We start from the raw sequence: 5,214 nt of genomic DNA, 5'->3' as shown, positions 1-5,214 counted from the left end.
CGTGACGTATTCATCTAATGTCTAACTCCCATCACTCAGAGTCCCACGAAGCACAAAGCAAGCAGCATTCAGACAAAATGGAACGATCTCAAGCAAATCCATCCTCATAGAGAAACTGAACTAGCATACAATGCTAAACTCGTACTATCAGACATAACCTAAACAGGCTATCCTAACGCTGCCTACTCAATTCTAACATGCAGTTTTTCATACACTGAAGCACATAAAGCAGGCACATAAGGCATCACTCCTAGATCCTTAGTCCTATTCTAGCATGTTGTTCTACTGAAACTAGTAAACATAAGATAAGTTTGTATGGGTACTTTGGGGAATACTTACTTGAGCTCGGTCGGTCGCGCACATCACACACTTTGTTCTTTCTTAAAACTCTTTACTTAGCCTTTTAGGAAAAAAATATTTAAAATCTTTTAACTCCCTCGATTTGAGTTCAGACACCCCCGAAGGTGTGTCCGAATCCCTCAAACCAGGGCTCTGATACCAACTTGTAACATCCCAAAATACGAGCCAAAAATTTCATTTTTAAAACTTATACTTTGCAAAACGTTAGAAATAAAACATTCACCGATCATATCATTTCATAAAAGATGTCGCGTGTCTGGAAACCATTTTATAAAACAAAATAATGTCAGACTACAAATCCCCAGGAAGATCTCATAGTGCGGAATACAAGGCATGTATGTGATGTGTTGCTACCGCACCAGCTCCTTCCCTTTCGAAGAAGAGGTACCTGAAACCAAAACTGTAAACAGTAAGCACAAAGCTTAGTGGGTTCCCCCACTGTACCACATACCATATAACCACATAACATACATATATTGCCAAGCATATCTGGGTGTCCGACCTACCCCTTCGGTCCTCTCGACCTGATACTGCCTAACATATCTGGGTGCTGGCCTCCCCTTCAGTCATCACGACCGGATACTGACTAGCATATCTGGGTGCTGGTCTCCCCTCCGGTCCTCTCGACCGGATACTGCCTAGCATATCTGGGTGCTGGCCTCCCTTTCGGTCCTCACGACCGGATACTGACTAGCATATCTGGGTGCTGGTCTCCCCTTCGGTCATCTCAACCGGATACTGGGGACTATCTCACCCCTACTACCACCACATAACACATATCACATAATCTATCTAGCATGGCTGGGCATGACTGCCCCTTCGGCCCTATCGACCGGTAATCCGGGGACTATCTCCCCTTACTGTCACTAGCACATAGCATCATATCATACTAGCACATAAACATATCACAGGTAGTAGCAACCCTAGATAAATATCACAGAGACAATCATCTATCATACAACTCCTACTGGTGGGCCGACATTGTGGTCGTAGACCCACCGCTACTGGAAGGTAACTCACCTCGTAGTAGCCGCTGATCTCTGTGGGAACTGCCTGTCTGCTGCTGCTGCTCTGGAAATCCTCCGGCTGAAATTTCCACCAAGCACTCAGTTAAATACTTCCAATCGACCTTAGGGTAAAATGACCAATTACCCCTAACCAAGTCAAGAGTCAAAGTCAAAGTCAACTTCCAGTTGACCCGACTCGCCGAGTTGGCTCGCCAACTCGTCGAGTCCCTATTCATTCGACTGGCCATAATCCCGCTTCTACTCGTCGAGTTAGGCATTGACTCGACGAGTTTTCCTTCTAAACTGATGTCCAATAGTCCTTCATCCTACTCCCCGAGTTGTATGAACAACTCGTCGAGTTCATCTTCATCCGAAGAACACTCTATGCTGAGACTCGCCGAGTTGTATGAACAACTCGCCGACTCAGGGAGTTGACTCGCCGAGTTGCTCCATGGGTGAGTCTGGATTCCGACTCACTGAGTCACCCCCCCATGACTCACGACTCCACTCAGCAAACATAAAAAAGGGGAAAACTCGGGGACTCGCGACTCGACTTGCCGAGTCCGATGAACGACTCGCCGAGTCTTTCACATGCAATTACTATATACTCGATTTTTCTTGAATCCAACTCGTTCCATACATAGATCTAGGTTCTTAGGGCTTGATTAACACGTAAAGTTTCCAACTTTACATGTAAATCAACACCAATGAAGGTTTTAGGGCTCAAATTGCACTAAAAGAGTTGATCTAGGGCTTTCATACAATATGGCTCCATAAAGGTAGTAGATTCGAGCTCATGGAGCTCAATCATGCCTAGATCTAAAGGTTAATCAACTTATCGCAAACCCTAATTCATAATCAAGTTTGGAAAAGGCTCAAGAAGGACTTTAATGGAGCTCTAAGGGACTCTTAGCATGAAAACAGAAGGAAACTGAGTTATACCTCAAGGAATCTCTGAAATAACACCAAGATGTTTGGCCTCCTTCTTCTCCTCTTGATCTACTCTCCTTTTTCTATCAAGATCTTCAAAAAATCACACCAAAGCACTTCAATCTCACAAGGAACGAGGTTAGGACGATATAGGGAGCTCTGAGGGTGAATAGGGAGAGCTTGGGGGTGCATATGATGGTTTAAATAGGGTGCAAACCCTTGAAATTAGGGTTTCATCAGACAGCGGGGGACTCGCCGAGTCCAGAATATGGGCTCGTCGAGTCGCCAACTTAAACGTGCTCCATAACCCGGCTCTACTCGGCGAGTCGGGCCTACGACTCACCGAGTCCAAGGCTAAAAATGCAAAGTACTTAGGTAAATTTTACATACCATGAACCAGGTGCTATATATATATATATATATATATATATATATATATATATATATATATATATATATATAGGTTCAAATGTTTATAGCAAATATTGTGTGCCTAAATGCTCCAATCAGAATTTAGGAAAAAAGAAATCATTAATTAAATAATAAAGGGTAGCTTAGTCATTTTACCTTTATAAACCAAAAATAAATGTTGTATATTTGGAAAATCATTAAATTAATATCACATATATCCTTTTTAAATCGTTGTTTCATCTCAGTAACCCTAATCCATTCTCTTTTTTTTCTCTTGCTCTCTCTTCTCGCCCTTTACGATCCGTTTCTTTAATCAAGGATTCGGAGGGAGAGAAAATTACACTCACAGAAGGATCGGTAATGGTGAAGGGCGTGAGTTCGGCAGCCGTGCAAGCAGAACAACTTAAGCAAGATGGAAATCTCTATTTCAAGAAGAATCGGTTGGGAGCCGCCATCGATGCTTATACCGAGGTATTCTCACAACTGGATTTGTTTTAAACCCGATCATTTTGTGATCGTGATCTGTTTGATGATATGCTACTTTCTTCCTCTTGGTTTTTCAAATTTCCAGGTGATCACTTTATGCCCTAATGTTCCCGTTTATTGGATTTGGGTTTGGCCGTTGATAGGAGAACTCAGTTTGTGCCACGATTCGATTTAGGTGATTAGGGTTATTTCTTGGCAACAAACCCACTAACAACACCACAAATATTGCTGTTGGAATCGCCTTTAGTCGGAGTGAAAAGAGTGTTTATCGGTTTTGAATACAAAACCTTTGTTGAAGTGGGTATCCTGAAGTGCTGATTTCGTTGTCAAAAGGGCATGTACGTGGATGAAATTGATCTAAACCCACACATATATGTATGTATTTCAATTTCAAGTTTTTCATCCATGTTGTTTCATTTTTTAAATCACAGTTGTATGAACTTCTTTTAATTTATTGGATTGCTGGAAAGAGAAAGGAATAAACAAATGTAGAGATACATTCTGAAAGATACATGGATTTATGTAATTGGTTTACATCAAGGTGAACTTATGATAATTCCACTTATGTTCATGTTGATTATAGGTATCCTATTAAATTACTTCTATTCCTGTTTAGAATATTTAAAACCATTCTGCAAGAATAGTTTATTCTGTAAGAATATTTTTGTTGTATTCTGAAAGAATTGCAATTAATTATTTGTATGTTTAAGGTGCAGTTATTAGGATGATGCAGAAATGATGAGGAAACTTATGAAAAAAAGATATATGATGCTTCATTCTTAAAGAATGAAGAAAAACAACAATATTCTTTCAGAATTTCAAGATTCAATATCCAAAAACAGCAATATTCTTTCAGAATTCAAGAATTCAAGAAGAAAACATGGCACACGATAGTATTCTAACGGAATGTTGTTATTTTTTTTAAGAATGTTATTCATTTTTGTTTATATTCCTTTAGAATTTTTATAACTATATTAAAATGTATAAGACTTTTAGGCTGTAAGAATATGTATGAATTTGTATTTAAGTTCGGATGTATAAGAATATATTATAATGTTTGTTATTTGAACATCTTATTCATGAATTTTGTTTTTCTTCAGTAATATTCTGTTAGAATAAAATTTTGAAAGAGTATCATTCTAACAAAAAAATATTCTGATAGAATAAAATCGGTAAAATTTGAAATTGAATTAATTAAAAAATTCAGATTTTTTAAATTAGGATAATTAATCATCCCTAAAAATCCGAAAATTTTCCTTTTATAAATGTAGTTAATTGTCCAAAATACCCTTTTGATAAAAATTGTGTGATTATATGATACATGCTACCCTATTGTAATATCATAGACCCTCAGATCATGATTGTTGATTCTATTCATCCGATGGTCCAGATCTGTGCATTCTGGCACACAATAGTTACTGGAAACAATATAACCTAACCCTATATATATATATATATATATATATATATATATATATATATATATATATATATATATATATATATATATATATATATATATATATATATATATATATATATATAAGAAACAACCAAACCAAAGAATGACCAAAATAACCTATATAAACATCAAGCAAAGGAAGGGGCTCTACAACAATTGAGACAACACCAACAGGGAGCAGTACTAAAAACCGAGTAAATTGAGCAGCATAATAAACTCTAAAACGAACCACAACCATGGAGACCAAAACACAGGACCTAACCAGAAAAATAGACAAGGGCAAAAAATTTAAAAGTATCGATATAGCAACATGACTTCCAAAGATAACAAACATTTGGAATCCATTAGAAATGACTAACACTGAACAACATAATCCGAGTAAGAATTTTGTCATGTGTACCATATAAGAAACAACCACAAATGTAACAAACTACCAAAAACATCACCAAGTGTAAGATGGTTTCATTGAAGAAAACAAGTTGAATATGTCAATTAAATAGGCGCAAACATTCTTCAAGCATCCAAAAAAGAACATGAAATTCACAACTAGCAACAAGG

This window comes from Lactuca sativa, chromosome 5 (assembly GCF_002870075.4).
Source record: "Lactuca sativa cultivar Salinas chromosome 5, Lsat_Salinas_v11, whole genome shotgun sequence".
Lineage (NCBI taxonomy): Eukaryota > Viridiplantae > Streptophyta > Magnoliopsida > Asterales > Asteraceae > Lactuca > Lactuca sativa.
This window is presented reverse-complemented; position numbering follows the sequence as displayed.